This window comes from Podarcis raffonei, chromosome 5, assembly GCF_027172205.1.
Source record: "Podarcis raffonei isolate rPodRaf1 chromosome 5, rPodRaf1.pri, whole genome shotgun sequence".
In the NCBI taxonomy this organism is placed as follows: domain Eukaryota; kingdom Metazoa; phylum Chordata; class Lepidosauria; order Squamata; family Lacertidae; genus Podarcis; species Podarcis raffonei.
The window spans coordinates 29278021-29304729 of NC_070606.1; positions in this window are offsets into that span (position 1 = coordinate 29278021).

Genomic DNA, 26709 nt, shown 5'->3' on the forward strand with positions numbered 1-26709 from the left:
GTTGTTAATGTCCAAGAAGGCTGAGGTGCATAGAGGAATGTTGGCATTCCCCTCAAACCTCTTGTTGGCCTTCAACCATATTTGTCCAACAATGGAGAAGTATATGTATCTGCACATATAGTTGGGGGAGCATGAGACTCTTATCTCAAGGTCATGGGTTTGAGCCCAATGTTGGATAAAAAAATTCCTGCATTGCAGAAGGTTGATTCTAATGACGCAGACACAGAATCATAGACCTGGAAGGGACCCAGAGATATGATCCAGACTAATCCCCCAAACCTATAACAATATCCTACAAATGTGGCTGCCACTTATCTCCTAATTCCTAATTCCACATTTGAGCTGGTGAACTGGGTATGTGAGCTTTGGAAAGAGCTGGAGAGAGAAGCTTGACTCTCTCAGCTATGCTGAATCCAAAGATATGCCTTTTGGGGGAAGGAGGGGTTCCCTAGGGACCTAATGGGGGGCAAAATCTGTTGGAGTATTAATATTGTGAGCCCCCTATCTTATGGTCAAGTTGTATATATGTGTAAATAAAACCATATATATTAAATATAGACTTGAGCTTCATTCCAAGGAAACTAAACCCTGGGTACATGCTAGGACTCCTGGAGTCTCTCACTGCTCAGAGACTGGGGTAAACACACAATATGGAAAAACATTTTTTTAAAAACGTTTCTTAGCTGTTTATAGAAAAAGTCCTAGAAAATTCTGCTTCCTCTTACTGCAATGAAATTTGAACCCTATAAATATTGTATTGGATTTTTTCTGCCTGACTTTGGTGGCATCAGGAATGCATTTTTGAGCTGTAATCTTAATAAACACGGAGCAGAGTAATTCTGTTCTAGTAGCTCTAATGTGGGCTAAGTGGTTAAAGAGTGGAACCTTAAGCTTTCACAATTTTTAGGAAAAAGATGCCTGCTAATGGTTAGAAAGCACCCAAGTGCTTTTCAGGTGTCTAAGGAGAGCTAAGTGGCACTTGAGCTTTTGGGTGGCTTTTACAAGTTCACCTGTGATGCTGAATTAACTTTTGGTGATGAGATTTAGCAGTGCCATGCTACACTCCCAATGCAATGGTGGCCACCAACAAAATGTAAATGAAGAAAGCAAAACCAAAAAGCCATTGTTAGAAACAAGGCGTAACATACCAAAACACACATGCATAGGAACACTGCTATCACCAATAGCAGCACAGGACACCCACAAAACCTGCCCATTACCTATGCATTGTTGTTTAGTTGTTTAGTCATGTCCAACCCTTCGTGACCCCATGGAGCAGAGCATGCCAGGCACTCCTGTCTTCCACTGCTTCCCGCAGTTTGGTCAAACTCATGCATACCTATGCATAGAGAGCATCAAACAATGCACAAGGAAAGGCAAATTACTTAAGCAGCATCATGACCTTGGGGGATGGAGCCTTGGGCTTGGAGGAAGAATTGAAGGCCGAGAGGGAATTGCTCACAGGGCTAACCACAGTGGCCTCCAGAAACTGCAGTACACGATGAGGCTATTCTGCCAACACATCTGTGACCTGAGAAAGTTGCATTGATGCTCTCTGACCTTGAGGCTGCTAGCCCAGAAGTCCCACCAAACCAGAGTCTTCGCCCTAAGCACGTATAGCAAGTCCCCATTAAACAGAGGAACTTTACCCGCTGCATGCTGGAGATAACTTTCTGGATTGAGTGGCAGCCTTTTTAAAGACTTTGTCAGGGATAGTCTGTTTCGAATGCAACATTCTTCATTTGGTCCAGCTCCATGTGGAACTGCTTGTTCTGAATATTTCAACCACTTCAACATTGTTTCACCTTGCTCCACTAGAGTCAGCTCCTGGATCAGAACAGCTACTTCAAAAAAGAAAAAGAAAAAAGTAGTAGTCCTGGACAAAGTGTGCTTTCACCCGATTTCCTACTTGTACAATCTGAGTTCTTTAAACATGGTGACATGATGTTATTATCACATGAATTGACATCTGAGGTGTGTATCCTCTGGCTAAGGCATCTATTCCATTGTTGGTATGGCATGACTAGGTGCAGAGTAGGTCTGAATTCTATCTTCTGTTGTGGCTTTTGAGAGAGAGGAGGCAAGGGGCAATCAGTCTGGATTTTTAGCTTCAAAAGGTGTGCTTAACTTAAAGTTGTGTTATTTTCTGGAATAGCATTATGCCATAATTGAGGCTAGGACCCAACCTCTGAATGAGCTTTGGATTCCTCCTAAGTCCCTTGCTTCCTTGCCTCATCTGCAACCCTCTAAACTAGGGTTTCCCAAACTTGGGTCTCCAGCTGTTTTTGGACTACCAACTCCCATCATCCCTAGCTAGCAGGACCAGTGACCAGGGATCATGGGAATTGTAGTCCATAATCAGCTGAGGACCCAAGTTAGGGGAACAGTTTGGAGCAGTTTCCCAATGTGGCAGTCTTGTCATTGCCACTCTTGCATCAATGTTTCACCCTGGTTACACCAGCATAGATCCATCTCATCATCATACCAGTGGCTCCACCACTACAGCTACGCTATCTTCATCAAGAAGTTATAAATCAAGGATAGGGTTGTACTTGAAGATTTACTTTTGAAAAACTTATGTAGAAGAGCCGCACTGACTAGCAGACCAAAGGGCTGAACCTTCTTAGGTGCTCTATGGCAACCTGGTTCTTTTATCATGAGAACATTTAATTTCCAGTACTCCATTTTATTAATAAAACTGACCTACATTTCAGAAACATGATATTGCTGAAAAGAGTACATTGTAGTCTACATGTTGCCTTGCAGCTATTCTGTAAAAGCCCTGAGCGGTGGCTCTTTTTCATATTACTATTGTAATTCTGATGCAATTCGTACAAGTATCAAAAGGAGAGGATGAGCAGCTTCTTAGTTCTTGATTCTTACCTTACACATGCTGGCCCTAAAAAATAATAATGCACACAACAGAAAGTTAACAGAAATATTCAAATCCCCAATGCACATACATAGCCTTTCAGGGGAATATCTTGCAGAAAAAGAGAGAATAAAATCTTTATTCACATCGCTTTGGATGGCATCACTCTCTTCTGTGGTTTTCAGTCCTATGGTTGCCACTGTTTTCCTGACAGAGACTCTGTGCTGTTCACAGTGGCATAGGAGAATTAAACAGTGTTTCAACTATAGGCAAAGTTCCCTCCTGTTGAATTTCTCATCTGCCATGTAGCTGTTAAAATCAAAGATCCTCTATCAACAAATGGGGCGGGAGTGGGTGGGGAACAGCTCTAATTGGAGCTGGAAAGAGGCACTTAGATTAGTTTTCTGACCAAGCATTTTCATACAGTTTCAAACACAAGCTGTGATTTCCCTTGAATCCATCTGTTTTTTTTCTGGTAGTAACAGGAAGACTATCCTTCACATAGTTGCCTCTATTTGTGGCAGGTAGTGAGCAGGCAAGCGTCCTTATTGATTCTGCCATGCAAACTTCAGCTGGACTCATGGCAGCAGCATCAATTACTTCAGCATAAGAAGACTGCATTTAGACATATTAAAATTTATTTTCTTCAATACTTTTTTGCCCTCCTGGTAAAATAAGTTATCAAAGTGGCTTACAACATAATCATCTGGATGCACATTTAATATACTGGAAATATGTATTTAAGAATGATCCGTCATCATATCATCTGCTTCCTGACCTTGTCCAATCATACAATTTTAAAATTAAACTTCACGGGGGATCTCCAACTCAAAGAAAGGAAACCAAATTGCATGCCAAACCAATATCTTAAAATCTTAAGTTAATATTGAAAATCCTGCAGGTCACATTTACTTATATTTAAAAAATAATTATGCAAAATCATCAGTAGGCGAGCTATAATATGCATAATTGAAGTGAGTTAAATGATATGAAGAGTTCCTTGAACAAATAGCTATGGGGAACATGTACTTATACATATACAGAGCCATTAGTGAGAATCCATAAGTCTGCTTAATTAGACTTAATTTCAATACTGCTGTAGTCAACACAGAAGTGGGGAGATATGAATATAGACATTGATGTGGTTGTACGATAAAGGGCTAATTGGATGAATTGGTTTTGACTAATCGGGAATCAGGAAACTTTGAAAAAGGCATATGTGCTGTAGGTCTATTCAGCAACAGTATCCGCCATCTCTTCCGACTTGGTGAAAAGAATCTTAAATGACTTTCAGGACAAAGATCATACAATCACTTAATCAGTCGTTTGGGTTCTACAAATACAGCCTAGAATAGCGCTGATAAATCTTATGATCTATAAGGTTGCCTTTCCTAGTTTCAGCTCTGTGTGTGTTTTGAGTCCATAGATGTTTGAAATCCTTGGATTGTGGCTCTTCTGGAGAACTTTGAGCATGGGGCTATTTTTTTAGAGGTGCATGAGAACTGTGTAATGCAAGAATATTACCATTATGTTTATTGCATAACTCCCTTTCTCTTCAAGCAACATGGTACTTGTGAATTATTTCTATAGTAATGGGGAAAATGTGTGTTTCCAGATGTTGCTGGCTACAATTCCTATAATCCCTGACTATGCTGGCTGGGGCTGATGGAAGTTGAACTTGGAATTCAACAAGATCCACGGAAACACAGGTTCCCCATCTCTGCTATATATAGTAACTAGCAACTGGCTAGCATTCTGGTGTCTCTCTTAAGGTCTAATATACCTTAGATTCGTTGCTTCCATAAAAGAATAGTATTTGTGTATGCTGCTTGCTTGTGATATTCCCACCTTCCTATGTGAGTTATTGGGTTACAGTGAGCTGAATGGAGTATAATTGGAAATCTAGATGTGTTAGCAATCAAATGTTTGAAAACAGTATACTGAGCTCAGCTTGTGCGGCATCAGTCTGCAATTTGCCCCAGCACAGATTCACGTTTAAGTCAGTTAGGAAAAGATGTGACCTTCTCTTTTCACTGGGTGGTTTAGGCTGTTAACAATGGTTGTCTGCTACCAACTGGCTCCAAAGGCTGGAATGTGAGGGGAAGCACCAGGCTCCCATTTTGCCTTTCTCATGACACCTGCTGTGTTGGAAATGAACCACATGGTCTTAGTCATTTTCACTCACAGCAGGTTCTTCAAATTGTGGCACAAGATTCTATAACACACCAGGTGTCTCTCCCCCCGCCCCCCTTGAACCCAAGGAAAAGAGAAAAAGTAAAAGTATGTATATAGAGAAAAGCTGTATATGCAAAAGAACAAAGCGGAGAAGAGAATATGGGAAACCACTAAAAAGATATGCTGTTGCAGAAATAAAATCTGTGTGCAACATGGTAGTACTGAAACATTTAAAAGGCTGGTGAAGAGGAGATAAAATGGCAATTCTTGTTGGGAGACTGGCCATCAGGAATGCACATGACAGTTGAGGTTGCATGGGAATCTTTAGCAAATGCTGTTAGTGCTCTTCTAATCACATGGGATTCCAATTACTGTCCTCTACATGTACTAATAATGGATACTGTCTCTCCAAGGAATTGCCATTTAGAAGACAGACACATCTCTGCCTCCTGTGGGCATGGCATGGCCAAACCTTGCACTGTCAGGAGGAGGAATGGGGAAGGAGCTGAAGAAATCGAGTGCAACATTCTCCTTCCCATTTGATCTAGGCAAACAGATTTAAGATCGTTTAGGAGTGGGGGTGGGATAGGGGAGAGAAAGAGACAAGACTATAGTGCTAAAATATATCACATTAATGTGTCCCTTGTTCTGGAAAAGAAGCACGTGGAGGCACTGCAGTTGTAGCCCATGTGTATGAAGAAAATAACTCAAACAAACTACTGCTCCAACACACAACTTACTGGGCTATTAAGCTTGCCATTCATGGGGGGGGGGAGGGAATACTTTCAGCTAGAAAACTATTTAGATTACATGGGAGGTAGCATAGAGAAAGATTGAATTAAATTTAACTAAAAGAAAAAATAGCAAAATTCTAGTCAAGGATTTTATTCCCTCTCTCCCTCTTGCCTAAATGAAATATCCCTGCTGCAAGGACATATTGCAAAGCATGGCTGAATGCCTGCATATCTTGGGGAACGTATCTAAACGTGATGCATAGGAAGACACAAAAGAAATGATGAACCCATTTAACGGCGAATTGTTCCTTTCGGAATTGTGCAGCTAAAGAGGAAAAGCTTGGTTAGCTATAAGAATGTAGCTCATGAATTTTCTTCCAGGTGTAAAAAATAATAATATCCAAGCAACCAATGTATGAAATTAGAATAGTTGTAGCAAAAAGCAAATAAATGCATGAAAAGGATGATGCACAGTCAAATATGCAAACATGAAAATCGGTTAGAATCTTGAATCTAGCAGTACAAATCTGTGTCCTTTTCTTTGGAGTTTGTCTATGCCAGCATTCCTCAACCTGTATGTTCCAGATATTGTCGACTACAGCTCCCATCAGCCCAAGCAAACATGGCCAACAGTCAGGAATGGTGGGAATTATAGTCCAACAATATCTGGAGCACACCAGGCTGGAGAAGGCTGGCCTGTGCTCATGTACTTGTATGTAAACATGCCTGTGGAGGAAACAAATGGGATAAAATGAGCTCCATCTGTTTGTATGATAGATTAAAGGCAATGTAGCACTGATAATTTCAGGGGTTACCAACCTTTTTGGGCCCATGGACACACTAGCAAACCAGACAAACAGTTTTGTGCAGCACACATATCAAAGCCAAGCTGCAATAGAATGTTTCTTTCCAATGCTCTGTTTACTGGAAAACAAACCCAAAGGCATTGGATCCCATTAGCCTAAAGGACAGACCATCCTAATCTTAATCTGCCCATCGCCCTGCAGGGCTGGTTCAGAACTATAAGGCCAAATATTAAACTAAATATATTATGAGAGAACAATGCAAAATGTTATTGTTGCAAACAAAGCAGCAATGAAAACTTTCTGAACCGGGATGGATGAACAGTAGATTAATCACAAACAAGGCAGAGAAACCACACACACACATTAAGGGCAATTAAAAAAATAATAATTGTGTGTTTTTGTTTTTGAGCCTGGCCAGCTAAAGGGGAGTTAAAATATATAAAAAGTATGTTTTAAAAACTGATGCACATTTTGGGGCTTTGGGGGAAGTATTTTGTTGGCAAATTGCAAATAAATGAAAGACCAAATAAACTACTGTTGAAGTGAAATTACCAGGTGGTCACTCAATATCATTTTCTTTCCTTGTCTGCCCATCTTGAGTTTATAGCCACAAACAGCACGGTTGTTTTTCTCTTCCAAGCACTGTGTTGCCAGTATATATGTGCATAAGATTAAGGGCAATTTATAATCAGCTCATATAAATCTGGCGCCTCAGGTTTTTCTTCGCAAATTAAGCCCTCTATGAAGTTTAAGAATTGGAACCTGCTTTGAAGTTGGAAACTAGATTGCACACATGTGACTTTCCTCATTCCTCTGGGACCACTCCCACCTGGCTTTGAGTTTGCACAGAGTTACACTTCATATGTAAGGGTCTTTAAAATCTGAATACATTAACAGCAAGGAACCTGCATTGTAGGAGATATGACTTAAAAGGCACCCACACTCGCCATGAAGTTGAAGCATATGAAATGCTGCACACAGACGCCCGCTCTGGCAAATGGCATCCACACATGGAAGCAGACTTGTTGCTTGTGCCATAGTTGCAGATACCAGCTGATGCGCATCAGGACAAACATTCCTGTTGACATTGAAATGGTCAGTATCCCTCCGCCCAAATCAGGCACAGGCACCTTCTGTGACCAGCGTCCCTGCTCACAGAAGCTGGCATTGCCTAGTTTTCAGGAATCCCCTTTTCTCTCAACCTCTGTGCTGCATGCCTCCCTATTCTGCAAGGTCTTCTAACATTTGGGAGAGACTTTGTAAAGGGGCAGGATCAGGGGGCTATGGTGGTGGTGGGGTAGATGGGAATAAGGAAAGTTCACTTCCCCCTGCCCCCTTCTGTGGGCATTCTCTGAGTCCACTCTTTCATATGGTATAGTCCTCTGGTTGACCATTCATGTTCCTGGAGGCCACTTTGAGAAGTGAGAGGTGGACCAACATCTCAACCTCTAGCCCTCTTTCACAGGGCCAGGAGTCAGCTTTGCCTGTCTGAAGGGGGAGAAGGCAGAGTGACTCCCACCTGCAACTGATCAGCCTTCAAGGACACTGAGGAGAAGACACGGATAAGGACCAGCTGACTACAGCCTTCTTAAGCAGAGCTTCCAGCAGCAGTCAGATGCCAGTAACAGTGCTTGTATTTCCTGGCCCTACCTTGCTGCTTCCTGCTCTTCTTGACCCTTGACCCTCTGATCATTGGCTTCCCTGACCCCTGGACCATCTGACCACGCAGATTGCTGGGTGCCCGACCCTAAGACTGGATCTGACTTTGAATGCTGACTCTGCCTCCAGGCAAGTACACCTCAGAGACACTCCTGGTTGGCTGGCCTCTCCCTCCACTGAGCTCTGCAAGTTGTTGCTCAGCAACGAGATTATGACACCCTTCAAAGTAGCCTGCTTGTAAATTTTGCTCTGGAATACATATTTTCCTCACCAGATGCTTCTAAGTAGGCTGCTATTGGGCCTGGTGGCTTCTTGGAGGCTATATTTGACTGAGGAGTTGCTGTTCCATAATGCAGTCTATATTCTTTGTTGCTTATAGCCCTCTTTCAGGTTAATCAGCCACAGTAATTCCTACAGACTCCCTTGGCTCCAAATTCATTTTCATGCTTTTAGTTCTTCAACCTTCCTATTGTTAAATGAAAAAAAGTTCACTTCACTTTATAAAATAAGCATGTTTCACCTCTTTCAGTTTTAACATATGCGCCCCAGTTTTATTTATTTTGTACAGTTTTGATGTGTTGCATCAGGCTGTATCAATCATATAGCACGGTTCTATAAAGCAGTGTGATTGACAGCAAGGAGCTGACACATAGCAATCCAAGCAGTTCAAGTTCTAAATCAAGATGTATTCAATGAATATATTTACAGCTGGAAATACTTCTTGCTCATCTTTATAAATGAGATTGCACATTTTTGGTTAAAAAATATAGCACAGATCTTTTCACCTTACTTTTTTACCTGTCACTTAAACTGTCCTGTGACATTGAGTCTCATAATCGCCATTCATAACCCTGTCGATATTAGTTGATGTATGGAAGCTTCTTTGAATATAACTTTACTTGGAGCATGCTCACGGACATTCAGTGAAAACCTGTGCGTTTCTCACATCTGTTGTGTCACTGGCAGCTTAATCTTTCTGCTACCTGCATGCGATCCTTGAGCTGTTTATAATTATCACTGCAGTACAAGAGGAGGGACTGAGAAGCTGCCATATTTTAGCTCTTCCACATGCTGAAGAGACCTGAAGTCAATTGATGTCTGAGGCTTCATTGGCACTAGGAGTCAGCATGTAGCACCTATTGGAAACACTCAGTTTTGTGAGTGGATGTAAAAACTAGCCTACTATACAAAAGTAGAATCTTCATTTATTTATTTATTTATTTTAAATTATATTTATTGAAATTTTCAAAAACATATAAAAGAAAAACAGAAAAGAAAAAAGAGAGAAGAAAGAAAAAGAAAAAGAAAAAGCAACAGTTAAAAAAGTTTACATTACTTACTTTCCATACCCAATTTCCTTGACTTCCCCACACCCTCCCTTCTTGTATTCCAATTCCAATTTTTAGCTCAGCAAATTTTTGTCCCCACACTTTACCTTGTTTCCTCTGATTCATTTTACTTAATCAATTTTAACTTATAAACCTCAATCTTTATATTTCAAAACTTATTCTTAAAATACTTTTCCTAAATTCACCCCATCAATTTAATTAACCCATTTTAACTTAAAAACCTCAATCTTTATACATCAACACTTATTCTTAACAATCTTTTGCTAAGGTCGGCCCCAAATCCCTCCCCCAAAATCCCCATTTTTATGTTAGTGGCAAAACCAACTTAATTAAAACAAAATATATTTGTACACCCTTTGGATTCCCGAAGCCCTACCACCCCCTTTCCCGGTTTCGATCCCCAACCAAAGTCCATCAGTCCATCTGAAATCAGCCTGGCGACCTCACATCCGAGGCACTTAACTCTCTCTCAATTTCTCTCTGCCGGTTTTTTTGATAGTCCTTTATTTTAAATTCCGAATCTCGAAGAAGCTCTGTTCCAATAAGGTCCATATTTCTTCCAGCCAGACCTCCATATTTAACAATGGAGCCAAGATCTTGTTTCTTACTTCTCATAAGTCCAAATGTCCCAAAGGCTCCAAATTCCACATTAGCCAAATTTGTATTCCATATGTCTTCAGATCCCCATATGAGGAGATCTCTCCAATTTCCATTCTTCACTTCCAATCAAATTTTCATCATCCTGTTCTTATTTTCCTTTATGTCCAACTTAACAGGCCTCTGGCTCTCCTTAATCGTCTGCAGCATCACAGCACCTCCTTCTTTTTCCTTCAGATCCTCATGTTCCTCTTTAAACACCTCCTCAAATGACTCAAATTCCTTCTCCTGTTTGGCTGTAAGGATTTTTGGATCAACAACAACACTTCCCTGTTCATCTGCAGGAACTTGAATCATATCCCTTCCAGGCTCAGCAACTTTATTTACTGTTCCCTTCATTATTGTGACATTCACAGTCAAAACATTTGTCTGCTCCTGCAGTTTTCCCAGGAGAGAGAAGGTCTTTTCCAGTTCAGCCAGTATTTTTCCACTTACAGCCATTTTTGTAATGTCCTGAACCCCCTCTAGAGGGATTCTAGTTACTTAATGTCTTCCAATTCCCACCCAAAAGACAAGTTAACCTTTTCTTCTTTATTTTTAACAATTTGTTACCAAATTGTATCAAATGTAACCAGCAAAGACAGCAGAAACAAAGTTCTCCTTTCCCCCCCAACTTTGACAGCTAATTTGACAGCTGTCAAAATCTTTATACCTCTTCCGCAGGCTCTCTCACCGATCGCTCCCGGGTCTTGGGGGAGGGGTGAATTCCGTTCTCAATGTTAGCTCTTATCCTCCAGCACAGTCACTTAAATTGGCCCAACGTAAAGTTAATTGCTTTTTTCCACAAAAAGAAAGGTATTCTTACAACCTTAGTAATAAAATCCTTGCTTTACGATGTTTACAAGGCGGGTAGGCAAACTTCCTTTTAACACCTTGCCCGATCGTGCCGAATTCCCAAAGATAAAATTTCCCTTTTAAGTCCAATTACCGTGTTACTCACGGGTCGTTACTTTTGATCCAAATGTTCAAAGGAAGAAGTTAGCGCTCTCCGTCCATGGCATGCGGCTTCACTCAGCAGGGGAAGCAGTCGAACTCTCAGCACCACGCCGCTCTCCGTCCCCCGTTCCAGAGCCTTTAAAAAGGCTCCTTTGCGGGTCGGGGGGGCGCAAATGGTGCCCGCCGAGTCACAGGTCCACAGGCTTCAGCGCCTGTGGTTTCTAAGGGTCCCTGCGTCGTTGCCGCGGCAGAACCCGACCCCTGTTGAGCCGATTCCCTCCGGAGCTCGGAGGGAATCCGCCATTAGACGATGGCACCAACCCGGAAGTCTAGAATCTTCATTTATTGCTCTACTCACTTTTACCTCTACCACACCAACCACTGGTGGAAAGTGAGTGCAATGGCTAATGAGTGCAGTGGCTGATGGGATTGCCAACTGTTGTTTCCTGCTCTCCTGCCCGCTTCTGCTGTTTTTCCTCAACATATTTTGATCTCCCCTTATTTTCCCAGCATTTTTCTTAGTTATTTATTTATTTATTGGTTAGTTGTTTGGTTGCCCATGTAAAATAGTGTTGGCATGTAAAATAGTGTTGGCATAAGTAAAGTGAGTGTAGGTTGCGGGCTTACTGTACTTACAATCCAGAGTGTTGCCATCTGCTTAAGTTTGTGAAAGGTATTCAGTCAGGGCGAGTGATACTTGTCAGTATTTTGTTTTAATCCATACAGTTGAAATTTAAATTGGAATTCTACAACATAATATGCCTTCTAATTACATGAAGACTTTTCATTCCACATGCCTCTGGAAAAATGGTATGTTTTGGCTCTATGCCCCCCCCCCATTTTGGGGGTTAATGAATGAGAATATTATTATATTTTTAAATCCAGCAAATGAATAAATTCAGATTTGGTACCTGAGCCTCAAAGATATCTGAAGTTTCATATGATGAATATGTACAATGCCCAGCATTCAGTATACTAGTCTGTGTTGCTGGATAACACAATAGTTATATGAGTTTTAAACGTTTTAGCAAGCATTTGTGAATCAAGGAAGTTCTGTCATTGCATGCATGAAAAATCTTTTGCCGTCCCATGTTTCTCATGGGTGAGGTTCTGGAAAACCATGCCTGTGGTTCTGGAAAAGCAATTCCAGAATGGGATCAGCCCCAAGCAGATTTCTCTGTGTGGAAGGAATAGTAGGCAGAAACTCAAATGGTAGAAAGATATTATGGATGAGCAGAGACAGGAATGGTGATGTTCAGCTTCCAGACCAGATGGGCTACTGTGTCTGCTCATAAGGAGGATGAATGTTCCAAAATGCCTCTGTAGACTCTAGAATATATCATTGATACTAGAGGTCAGAGTAAGCACAGAGGAAAAGCTTGTGGTAACACCAAGTTATAGTGACTAAGGAGCCCTAGCTATCAAAGCACACCCCATGAGCACTTTTAATTTCCACAGCACTGTTTGTCTCCAGAACTTTCTTATTGTTAGAAGAACAGAGAGCTAAATACTTCCCCAGGAAATAAAGCAAGGTCAGAAATGAATTTTAACAAGTTTTACTGAAAATCATAAAATAGAAAATACAATATGCTCAAATTACACAGCATTTTAAAAGGGTTTCTGAATAAATTGAAATTAAAGTAATGATACAGAGAAATAATTAGGTTTTAACAGCTTGTGCTATCTTGAAATAAAGAGTTACAAGAGAAAGGATTAAGATTCCTGTAAAAGAAATAAGAATTAAGAGAGATTCAACCTAATTAAAGTAATAATTCTTTTCCCTTCTACTGGCCAGGCTGGAAAGAATGTTTCATCAAAAAGAAAAAGAAAAAAAAGGTACTTTACTTTATAAGCTACTATGCTTTAGAGAAGGTATCCTTATTAGTAGAGCACGAATATACCTTAATTCCCTAGAATTATACATATTGTATCTACCTTTGAATCATCATTTATATTATCTCTACAAGTAAAGCCTAGAATTTCATATAGCCAGGTAGGTCTAAAATGAGAAAAATACCTGTCAAGTTTACCAGCACATCCTTGAGTCCCTGAGAAAAATATTACACAGTTTCTCTTTCATTGGGGTCACCTTATTTTCTGTCTCTTGACCCATTTTAACTACAATATTCAAAGGCTTAGTGAAAGAATAAATTATATCAAAGCATTCTCTGTAACGTTCTTAACATATGTCTTTCATATAGAAGCACAAAACTAATTGGTAGAAACCATTACTCTCCCATCAGAGCTCGTCCACAAACTACGGTAAGATCTTGGGTAACGTGGTTCACATGAGATACGATGTAATGGATGTATGAATAAACATGACTCAATCCGTTCCAAAAGTCATTCACACTTTCATCTGCTATTTTCCATTCTGCAGCAATTGGTTTATTTGCACAAGTCTTTCTTCCATTTCATCAGCTGCTGATGCAGTAATATAAGTTTTGGGTTTTGTTTTATATATCTCACAGTGTACAATAGACACACATATCCCAGCCATCAACAGATATTTACAAATCAGCTACCTTCTGTGTGCTCCCTTTCAACACTAATGAATTTCCAGAGGTGTAAAACAACAAAGAGTTATGGTAATTAAAGACAAAGTTAAAGAAGTGGTTAATGGCCCATCACAAAGTGATCTATGGTTCTAACCTTGACTACCCAGAAGCAGTGGCGTAGCGTGGGTTGTTGGCACCCGGGGCAAGGCAAGTAATTTGTGCCCCCTAACCCGTTGATTTGTGCCCCCTAACCCGTGGATTTGCGCCCCCTAACCCTAACCCCCAGATGTTGCGCCCGGTGCGGCCGGCCCCCCCTGCACCCCCCACGCTACGCCACTGCCCAGAAGGAAGTCCTACTGAATTCAGTTAGGCTGCAGCCCTAACCCAACTTAAGATGAGAGTAAACCTATCTCAATAGCTTGACTTCAGAGTTCAGTATTAACTTGACATAATGTTTCATTTCCCTCACTCAGGCATCAGGGAGGGATAGTTTAGCACCCTGCTGATATTTTGCATTTTGTATCTTAGATTATATGAATTACTCCTGCCACTGAACTGCAAATAAGTCTCCCCCCCCAATTGTAACAATTTATTTAATAAACTTGTATTTTATTCAGAAGTTGGCAATGTGCGTGTCAGCTGAAACATAACATTCAGGGTAATCTCCATGCGAAAAGAATGATTTCTCCATGTGAAAACAACAAGAATGCACACAATGCATTCTATTGCTTTTTGAAATTCACAGTGGGAAGCGAGCCCCACTGAATTCTGTGAGATTGACTTCTCAGCCTTAGTGCATATAGTCTGTCTCAAGCAATGACCAACTTCAATAAACAACACTCCCAAAAAAAGAAATGCAAAGGACAGTGGCAATTATACATCAATGAATATGTAAATAACATATATTGCAAATTAATTTACTTATCTATTTATGTATAAAGTGTGCAAGTTAGTTGTTGTTGTTTTTTTAAGAAAACTAAGGTGAAAATAATCCACAGCAAGAATCTGTGCCCATGGTAGGGTTGAATGAGCAAATGTAAGGACATCCACTTGACAGTCCTTTTTCAATGGATTCAATGGCCAATGTGTGGTGTCTGCCAAAAGCTGTGGCTTGACATTTTCTCTTCCTCACTCCCCATAACATTCAGTTAAACAAAATGTGAGAAGTGAGATCACTGTGTGGTATGTTTTGCTATCCCCATTATGCTTCATTGCCTGCTATTTGCGTTATGAAACATTATGTGAGGGTGAGGAGACGAGGAGGAGGAGAAGCTCCCAACATTAACTGCCCATCAGCCTCAATATTTTATTCTAGCTCCAGCAGAGCCAAATTATACAAATTCTTTATTCTACTGGCTCAACATCAGCATTCACAATCAATCTACTTTCAAGCACTAAAAAATGAGACAATTGCACTTTCCCTTGAGCTTCAATTTTCTTCAGGCAAACTGCCCATCTAAATAAGCCAATACAGGAGATGGGGGTGTCACTTTGCAAGCCTTCCTTTTGCATGGCAGCAGAGTGCTGTGGAATGCTGGTCCTCAGGGAATAGCGGTGTTGCCTGGGCAACCAACTGCCAGGGGGCAGAGCTGAGGGAGGAAGTGTAGAAAAACTGTGCTGAAATTGAGACCTTTATTTCCTCTCTGAAAGAACATGGATAAGTTTTGGGCACTCAGGCCTGAGACTGGGCAAGTACCCAGGGCAAGTGACAAGCAGGCAGATAGAAATGAGGTCGTATGGTGGCATCGAAGAGGATCTGGAGGTATTCCTCAATGGCAGTTTGCTTAAAATGGAGGAAGACAGCAAGTGAGTCCTGGGGTGGTGACCAAGGGGGTGAGCTGTGGTGTTGTTGCAAGCCCCCAAAGGCTATAAAAACTCCTAGGTCTGTGGCCAATAAAACTCAGGAGCCGGGAGGAGATAAAGTCCCGCCATTTATAACTTTCCAAGCAATAGGTCGGATTACTCCGCAGAAACTGCAACCACGATTCAGTGGTCTGGGGGTGATATTTATAAGTTTTTACACAAAGCATTTCAATTTTCTCCAATCATATGCATAGAAGTATTTCTCATTATCTCATTCAGTTATTGGATACATTTCGTATCAGTGCACTTGCGCAAACTTAGCATAAGCATCGGCTGTTTTGCTATATGGCCTCAGTGTAGAAACATTGTGTTACATTTTTATAGCAAAATCGATTGTGCGTTTGTTGAACCTACATGTACTAGCTGCGTATGTGCTGCAATAAAGATGTTAGCAGCTTCTCTTCCCATGGCAAAGGGCACTTGCATAACAAAAGCTTTCTTGGCAGTTTCAAAGCTTTTGCAGTTTCTTAAAGCGATAGGCTATCAATTTTTAGGGGCCCTTGGGGCCCCTCCCACAGTGTGAAGGCCCCAGGAATAACAGTTGGTCATTCCCTCCCCTGACTAACAGTCCTGGTGGCACAAGAAACAAGAATCCACACAGTTCTTGGTTTGAGCCCCATAGCAGCTGATAGTAAGGATAGTAAGGAAAGACACAATCGCATACCAACAACTTCTACACAGCTCAGTTGTATGAATAAGTAAAAATGCCATCTGAAGAACACAACAAAATAATTATTGACTCTTGGTTGGTGTTCCTTTCCAAAAATTATACCAAACTCCTCCAAAAATCGTTATTTGAGTTTCTGGCATCTGAAAAGGAAATGAGCCACATGGCACAGGGAACATTTGGTATAAAAATTCCTTTCCACTCCATACTCATATAGTATTAGCAACATTCAGATGTGGTGCAGTTCATGGAAGTTTCCCCATCTCAAAGGTATGGGCCAAGAAAAAAGTTAAATGCTATAAAACTCCAGTTTTTAAAAATAAATACGGGGCAATTTGGGGACAACATTTTGACACTTAAAAATATTGCACAGGTTGTTTTTGATGCAAGGATCCTGTATTTCAAATATACATGTACTTGATTAAGCATTTTTCCATGGTGTAAAAAATCCAAGCTGAATGTCAGGAAGGAAAACACAGAAAATCTCTTTAAATGTTTGCCTCCATATCCCCTTTTATTCCATTCAACATTTGAACAAATTAAAGTGTTCTCTAAAAATCCATGTACAGATGTGTTTTGATGGATGTATTCAATGAAAGGTACTATTTTTGACTCAGTATGCAGGCTGTGTTTTACTGTAAGAACACTGTAGAAAGTTATAAAGGACTAATTTTCTGTAGAAATGCTTAAGATAGTTGTTGGCTTAAAATTAGTTTTATAGCTTATGTAACTGTTGTGTGTATTGCATTTTATCATTGTAAAATGCATTTATTTTGGACTCTGATGCTGGCACTGTTTGCCATAGCCAGTATGGGGTGTTGAGAAGTAATGAATCAAATGTACACACAATGCTGCTCTCTGTGACGAAAAGCCACACCAGGGCATGGGTGGCTTCATATATGTAGACTATGCATGCAATGTGTCAAGAAAAAAATCTCAAAGCAAAGTCAGTGGTATCTACTAAACTCTCTTGGCAAATGTCTACTTACTTCGGAGTCTCCACATTACAATTACCAGTTATCTGTAGGTTTTGCTGTCATCAGCACCCACTTCTTAGTTCTCTTCCAGAAATGCGGCTCTTATGTGGCATGTGTAGCATCTTCTTCCATATTGATTTTCTGACCCAGACCTCATATCCTAGTGAAGGAGTCTTCATGTCTGGCACCAGAAATGAATGAGATAACATCAACAGCAACTGCCTTAACTGTTAAAAGACCTACTAATAGCAGTAGCCAATGCTTCCATCTTGATATCCAGTTGGCATTAGGCAGGCATGGCCAAACTTGGCCCTCCAGATGTTTTGGGACTACAATTCCCATCATCCTTGGCCACTGGTCCGGTTAGCTAGGGACGATGGGAGTTGTAGTCCCAAAACATCTGAAAGGGCAAGTTTGGCCATGCCTGGCATTAGGGATGGGGGAGAAAGTCAACTCAGTATGCTTTTAAAGGAAAATCTATCCAGTTCAAATTTTCCGAAACAGTATGTGAACCAAAACACAGCTACCCTTCAAAATGCACACTTGCCTGACTTTCGCAAAGTTTTCCAACCAAGTAATGTTTACAAAAATGCATACATTGGGGGGGGGGGAAATGTGCATCAAATGCACATATTCATGAAAACAACATGGGAAAAAGCATTATTTTAGGGGAAATTGCAATAAAAATGTGTTTATTTGGAGACATTTGCACTGAAATGCAATGAATTTTCAACAGGATTTTTTCAAAATTACAAATTGTTGCAGAAATGTGGAGAACTGAATTTAAAATTGGAAGTGTGAGAAACTGACAGAAGTGAAATTAACAGACCCTTTTATCCCTAGCTGGCAGAGGGAGCCTGGCCAGTGTGGATGTGATGTGTGTATCTTTCAGATCTTGCTAAGCTTTGCAGAAAGTAAGTTTTCCAGACTGTTCACTATTGTTTGTGATGTAGTTAGTCTGGGGCCTAACCCAGAATGAAGACCAATGTCCTAGTGTTTTTTGCCCACTCTTATCCCGAACGTCTCTTTGGCATGGTGAAGGGACTAGAATTCATATTGATTTAGCTTGCTCTGGTGAAAATAAATTCTAATCAGTATCATTATAGAGAGTGACCCACAGAGAGGGAGAAGGAATGAATGGCACCTTTGTACTGGTTCCAAGTTTGCTTGTCTTTTTGAGGAGGGGAATGGAGAGCTATCTTTGCTCTAGTAGGTTTGCTTAGCTTAGTGAAATTAGTGAGCAAGAACCAGCTTGCGACTACTAAAAATTAGTCCGACTCATTACCTGAATTGGATAGGTTTGTAGAGGTCTGGTACTTGGTTAAGTAAGCTATAAATGGATCTGAAGTGGTCAAAATGCATTTTTTTCTGCATTGCCTTTGATTGTTTCAATAACTGTTTTTCTATTCACTGTTCAATAAAGGAAGATCACTGCTTTATGGTCTGCCTTCATTATTAATAGCTGAAAAAGGAGTTTGCCAAGAGATTCATTTGAAAACATTTAATTTTTTCAGCATTTAAATAAATGCAATATATTATGATATAGTAATTAAAAAGCATCACTTAGAAGGCTTTAAAGTTTAAATCAGGCTATGTAAACATAAAAAGATTAGATTATGATGATGGATCTATGAATATATATTCTTTCCTAAATCAGAGGGAATCAGTAATCAAATCTTTATATGTAATGAGTGAGCAAAGCTCCAAAAGGCATAAAATGTTTTGCCTTAGCTACATTTCTGTTTTGGAATATTCCAGGAGCCAAATAAAGCTTGAATATTTCCTTGCATGTCTAAATGGCTTTGAAACAGCAACAGATATAGTTTTGCAGAAAGAAAGAGATGATGAGAGTCATTAAACGAAAGTGGAGATCTAAGCAAGAACGTGAGTGAGATTAAATGGTTGAGGAAGGTTCGCAAGTGTTTTCTATTCTTTCCCTGAACGCTTTTCTTACAGAAGTAGGTTTGAAGCTGGTGTTAAATCTAAAGTTAATGTGAGGAAAGTAAACAGAAGCTTCAAGTCCCGGTTGGATCATTTCCCCCACTCAGTTCCCTCCTTTAGCTAAGACAACATGGCTGAGATGATTGGGGGTGTTTGTGTGCGGCTGACAGTGAATTTTCAGAGACAGCAGCCAGCTTGGAGACTCCTGCCCACCAATACTTGGTCATGTTGGACTGCAACAATGCTCATTATTATAATGGGTAGTATTTGTAAAACTTGTCCTCCGTAGGCTCCCAGTTGCCATTACAAAGCTTTGTTGCCAAATGCAAAGCTTAAATTTTGTCCATATGAATGGGTAGAAACCACTCAGCTATATGGGAATGCTCTTGGCACACCTGTGAGTAGCTAATTTTGCTCCTTTCTCTGGTCCCATCACCCAACCCCATTCATTTAAAACCAAACTATCAACACGGTTGCATTTTAAGCTGGGTTTCTTAGTCATGCTGTTGAGATCTGCCTTTTATGTGTGTAAATCTTGTACTAACATGTAGAATTTAGCAGAGCATAAGCTCACTGAAAGAGAAGAAAAAAGTTGGTTTATCTTGTGGAGGATTATTAGTTTCTAGATAGAGATTAAGCTATACTCTGGCACAAGTAACCTTTAGGAAACCATTAATTTGTTGATTGAAAAGTACTTTCCAGTTTTGATGTTTTAATGGTTACATTTTGGCATGATGAGCCAACATTGTAGATCTGGAAAAAAATTAAAATGTCATTTCAAAAGTCTCTAGAAATGTTATTCCTCCTGGCTGGTATCTTGGTAGATTCGCACACCTTAACTAAGCATGAGAGGGACATGATCCAAGCCCTGCCTCCCTTGACAATATTCAATTTGGAGGTGATGCACAACCAATATAGCACATTTTAGATTTAGGTAAAGGGTAAGGGGACCCCTGACCATTAGGTCCAGTCGCGGATGACTCTGGGGTTGCAAGGCTCATCTTGCCTTACTGGCCGAGGGAGCTGGCACACAGCTTTCCGGGTCATGTGGCCAGCATTACCAAGCCGCTTCTGGCGAACCAGAGCAGCACACGAAAACACCATTTACCTTCCCGCTGGAGCGGTACCTATTGATCTACTTGCACTTTGACGTGCTTTCGAACTGCTGGTTGGCAGGAGCAGGGACCGAACAACGGGAGCTCACCCTGTCACTGGGATTTGAACCACCAACCTTCTGATTGGCAAGCCCTAGGCTCTGTGGTTTAACCCACAGCGATATTGCAAAAACGTGTCACATGTGCATCATTAAGGACCAGCTTATGTAGAATAAAGTAGTAAAGCTGTCTAAGATGCCATCTCCTCAATCTGCAGGGGGTTTGAATGGTCTATCTAATGACCTTCCTGCATGTAAAAGCTAGCAATTCAAAGGAAAAAAATTCATTCAGACACCCGAACATGATATCCCACAATTTTTTATAGTGAGAACCTTCCTAGTAGAAGAGCATTCAAATAGCCAACTGCCTCACCTGCAGGCTGAAATTGTACAACCCAAGGAACTTGTATCTGACCTCCCCCTTTTTGTGGCATCCTTGCTTATAGGATCATACCTGTCTGATCAGCTGTTCCCTAAAATTAAATAGGCAGTTCTAATTGTGGAGTGAATTTTTGCCTTCATTTTTTTTTGTTCTGGTGTAAGACTTCCAAGTCTATAATTTCCCTCCAAGATGCTAACCTTTTGAGACGATTGACATGAGAAAGCGCTCTTTCCCCCTTAGCCTGTTCATCATGCTCAGATGATAAACCTTCACCTAATTTCATTTCAGTGAGACAGCTACTGAAGCATTCCCCCAAGAAGTACATAATTTAATGGTGGAGCATCAGTCAAGACAAATTAGACTGATTGGTTCTGTATATGTTCCAGCAGGAGCAACATGAGATAGGAGGTGGCTGAACATTTAGATTATTGACAAAGTACAGTTCACTCCTAAGAAACAATGTAACATTGTTTGGTCTTATAATCAATAATAATATACTATTCCATGCTAGCCAGGAACAATAGACACACTACAGAATACAAAGCAGCCTTGGACCTGCCTAGTGGAGTTATTTAATTGTTCAGTGCTAAGAATGAGTGCTGACATAGTGGTAAACACAAACAGCAGTGGACAAAGGATAATACTTTCCGCAGTTGTTGAAACGTAAATGGCAACAGCCCTCCAAATCTCAGTTTCTAACTGATACTGTACAGAATAATTTTGATAAGCTGCTAGTTTAACTCAGATAAATAAATACCTTATTTTCTAAGCCATTTTCTTGTTTTGCTGTTTCAAACTTGCGTTCCAGTTTCCCCCCACATGTTAATCTGGCTGGTATTAACATACAAAATAGGGGCATGCACCAACCACAAGATGCAGTTCACATCCTGACTGGGTGCATTGGAAAGCTGCCTGCTTTGGTTCAAAGCAATGTGGAGGCTGTTCAATTCAGGTCATGGTCGAAATCCAAATCTGCATCCACTATCCTGGGGAATTGAAAACAGCAATATAGTTTTGACAGAAGTGGATGAAATTCACAGACTTTTAAAAATATTTGGGGAAAATATAACAATATATGAATCTGCTAACTAGGTTTTATCTCTTTTTATAGAATTTGTATCTACTTGGTGCTTAGAATTTAAGAGGGGTGAATTTGTCTGCAGATGATCTAGTTTTAACTTTACAAGAGCCAGACACTAGTACGAGAAGAGCTTTAGAGTTAATACAAGTATTTGGTCAAGTAGCAGGCTTTAAGCTGAATAAACAGAAAACGAAAGTATTGGACAAAAATTTAACAAGTGCAGAAAGAGAGAAATTTCAGAATGATACTGGTTTACTGATAGCAAAGAAGGTAAAATACCTGGGGATAAATTTGACATCTAAGAATGTGAATCTATTTAAAGATAACTATGAGAAATGTTGGGCAGAAGTGAAAAAAGATCTAGAAATATGGTCAAGTTTGAGACTTTCCTTGTTAGGCCGAATTGCTGTTATTAAGATGAATGTCTTGCCGAGAATGTTATTTTTGTTTCAAACATTGCAGATTGTGGACAAAATGGACTGTTTCAAGAGGTGGCAAAAAGATATATCTAGATTTGTCTGGCAGGGCAAAAAGCCCAGAATAAAATTTAAGATACTAACTGATGCAAAAGAAAGAGGGGGGTTTGCCCTGCCGGACTTAAAATTGTACTATGAATCAGCGGCCTTTTGCTGGCTGAAGAACTGGCTGCTTCTTGAAAATACAGATATTTTGGATTTGGAAGGGTTCAATAACAGATTTGGCTGGCATGCGTATATATGGTATGACAAGGTCAAGATCCATCAAGGTTTCAAAAACCATATCGTTAGAAAAGCCCTATATAATGTATGGATTAGATATAAAGATTTGCTGGAAAATAAAACACCCAGGTGGTTGTCACCGATGGAAGCTAAGGAAGTGAAAAAATTAAACATGGAATCTAAATGGCCGAAATATTGGGAAATTATAGAGTATGAAGAGGGAAAAGTCAAATTGCAGAGTTATGAGAAATTGAAGTCCAAAGTAAGAGATTGGCTTCATTATTACCAGATAAATGAAGTTTTTAAACAGGACAGGAAAATTGGCTTTCAGGTGGAAAGGTCGAAATTAGAAACAGAGCTTTTGGAACCCAGTACTAAGAATCTGTCAAGAATGTATAACTTGCTGTTGAAATGGAATACACAGGATGAGTTGGTTAAATCAGCTATGATTAAATGGGCACAGGACATTGGACATGACATTATGTTTGCTGACTGGGAACAGTTATGGACCACCGGCATAAAGTTTACGGCATGTAATGCCTTAAGAGAGAATATTATGAAAATGATTTATAGGTGGTACATGACCCCAGTCAAGCTTGCAAAAATTTACCATTTGCCCAATAACAAATGCTGGAAATGTAATGAAACTGAAGGTACTTTTTATCACCTTTGGTGGACATGCCCAAAGATTAAGGCTTTTTGGGAAAGGATCTATAATGAAATGAAAAAAGTGCTTAAATGCACTTTTGTGAAGAAACCAGAGGCCTTTCTCTTGGGCATGGTAGGCCAATTGGTGTCAAAGAAAGATAGGATGTTTTTTATGTATGCGACTACAGCAGCAAGAGTACTCTTAGCAAAGTACTGGAAGACACAAGAACTACCCACACTGGAAGAATGGCAGACGAAGGTGATTGACTACATGGGACTGGCTGAGATGACCGGCAGAATCCGAGACCAAGGGAAAGAGACGGTGGAAGAAGACTGGAAGAAATTTAAAGTTTACCTTAAAAACTGTTGTAATATTAATGAGTGCTAAAATGTCTTGAGTAATGCAAAATAGAATTGCAGCGATAAACAATTGGATATGGGAAAAAAGATTTAAAGGAAGTGCCATAAGTAAATAAAATTAGGGGTTGCTGGAAAGATTTAGAACAAGGATGCAGAAAAAGGAGGTATGGGGAAGTCGTTGAAAGAAGGTTTAAGGAAAAGAAGGCTAAGAAATTATACATGTTTATATGTTTGTTTGTTTTTGTATTGTTTTGTATTGTCACTTAATATGTGTTGGAAAATCAATAAAAATTTATTTTAAAAAAAAAAGAGGGGTGAATTTGTCATTTTGGTTTCTCTGTTTTTCATGCTGCATTTGTGATACTTCCCTCAGTTTCTGTGTGAAATCTGGACACTTCTCATTATGTGCAATTTTTCTAGTACCTGTATATGCATTTCCTAACAAAATGTTTTTTGGTACATTAATTTCATTATCGTATGTATTTTACAAGCACTTCTGACTAATACCTGCAAGTTTGTACACATTATTTTGTCGGGGAAATTCATCACAAAATTTGGGGACATGCACATTTTAAGCAGAGCTGGGTTTCTGCTCACATATTGTGAATTTGGCAAGTTGACGTTAAAATGGTAATTGAATGCATTTCTCCACCACCCCTGCTCTAAATACAGTTCTGGTGAGGTTGAAAGTTGTGCTGGTTTAAAATTACTTCTACTATCATAAATCATAAATGCACCACAATCAAAGTGGGAAGCAAAAAATAAAATAAAAAATAGGAATGTAATGCATGCTATCACCACAATCAAGTTTTGCATTATATTGAGATAAAATTCCTCAGACATTTAAAAATGAAACCACCAAGTCAATGCTTAAATCTTCTATTGACTTTAGCTCAGACTATGTTTCGACCTCATGGCCTCATAGCAAGCAAGTGTTCCTGAACTCCAAAAATCTTTCTTCCTGTTCTTTTGCTTAGCCCACTCAGGACTCAATTGACTATGCTCCTTGATTCTCCGTTTAATGAAGAGCTGAATGTTCCCATCTCTATATTCACCGAGTCCGTCATTATAAGCATTATTCTCACAGAAAAGAATAAAAGGAGGGTATAATCCTTCAAACAGAAAAGAGATGAAATACTAGGAAGCCAAAAATTGCCCAGGAGTCATCCCCTTAAAAATGTCCATCTGGGGAAATGAAATGGTAGGCAAATTTAGAACTTCAATTACAGTTGTTCAAAGTATCAAAGTTACAGAAATTTGAACTTGACAGTATATTGCCTCCCTAAAAAGCCAGGGTCAGACATGTTTCTGAATCATGCAGAGAGAACCCATTCTGTACCCAGCTTGATTGTATGACTATATACCTTTCACTTGATTTCTCACTTGCCAGATATGCAGGGCCTTTTTTCAGCCAGAACTCGCTGGAACTCAGTTCCGGCACCTCTCAGGTGGGCACAATTGCCATTATAAGAGAACAAGGGAGGTGTTCATGGTGAGTCCCAGAACCTCTTTTTCTAGAAAAATAGGAGTGCAATTCTCTGTGGTGGCATTTTTAGGTTGAGATTATTGATTCCTCTCCTGGAATTCTTGGATTTTTGATGGATATTTAAAACAAGGGTAGAAATGTTGAGCTACAACCCTGTGATCCTTAGATCCCAATAAATTCCTTTTAAAATAGTAATTCAGGGCATGCCAACACAGTACCCATGGCTGCCAGTGGGCCTGTCAGTCCCTCCTATGTTGCTTGCAAAAAGTCTCAACAAACACCACCTCAAAAATCCCCAAACACAAGGGACTGTTCCTGCTTAGTTCCTGTTTTCACTGGTTCAGCTACATTGAGCACACATCCCTCCTTAAGCATGCCCAAGTGTTATTATATGACAGGTTTCGATGCCCCAGAGCTTCTTTCTGCAGCAAGCATGGTGGTGGCTGATGTAGGTGCTTTTTCTTCCATTGATGGGGAAGCAGATTGTCCTGCCTCTCTTTCAGCCATAACACTACTCCACCACAGCAGCCATTTTGTGTTGCACAATATCTCACAGCAGCCATTTTGTTACTGGTGTCTGCAACACTTTCTCAAAATGCCAGATGTGCCCATTGGGTCAGTGACCTCTTCAACAGCACTGATTAGTTTCCTATGCATGTATGAAGCTGTGCTCTGCTCAGTCAAGCCATTGAGGGGAGGGTACTGTCTCCTCCCAGCAAGGTTCTTTTGCATTCTTGCCATCTGAGATCCTTAACTGACTCAACCTAGGGGTTTTATGCATGCTAAGTTCCCCCCTCCCTGTTGAATTTCTGTATATAATTGTATCATTATTCCTGACATTAAAATCAACCTTCATATTGTGCATGTGCAGTTTGCATCAGTGCACTTTTAAAACATCATTGGATCATTTCAACTCTGGCTGATTATATCGTTATTTGTTACTTCTAATACAGACTGAAGTCTCATGAGAATATGTTTCTCCAGAGTTATTTATAAATTGCTTCTCTTTGAATGTGGACAGGTGGTGTTAGGACGGTCTAAATTACTGTTCTGCTACAGAAAGCCAAGCAATTAAGGGGGGAGCCTGCAATGCTCCCACTAATTGCGTTCCATACTGCTGCAGCACCCGTGTTCTCAGCCCTGCCGTGTTCCCGATTAATGTTTAATGGGAAAGCAGCAGGACCCAGCACATCAGCATTCCAGGCTGCAGAATGACATTGGAAACTAAAGTGTGATCGCTAAGAAATGATTTCTTTCCCCCAGTCTGAATACCTGGTTAACTGCTGTTAACAAATCCATATTAAAAATGCAAGTGAATCTTACTAAGGCAGGACTTGGCAGGAAACTACACATCATGTGTGTATTATGCTTTGATGATGAAAAATAGGCCAGGACATGAGTAGCAAGGTTGTTGTTCTTGAGCTCTTCATCTGTACTTTTTGTTTAAAAAATAATGTCCAAAGTCTCCTATATGTATATGAGTGCCGTATTAGGCTAGATTAATTGTCCATCTTAATTTAGCAATCTGTTCATTGCAGAGGTCAGACAGATTACCCCTCAAACATTCATAACAGGACAGGATGATGGTGGTATGTATCCCTTGTAGTTAATCTCCAGCATCTGTTGACCAGAGGCACACTGTTCCTTTGGCTGTTGTGCCTTAGAATCCACAAGCAGACCATGCTGAGAATTGGCACTGAACAGATACTTGGCTCTGCAGAGACCATCTTTCCACAAGCAAATGCTCAGCTGAGAGCTGAGCTATGT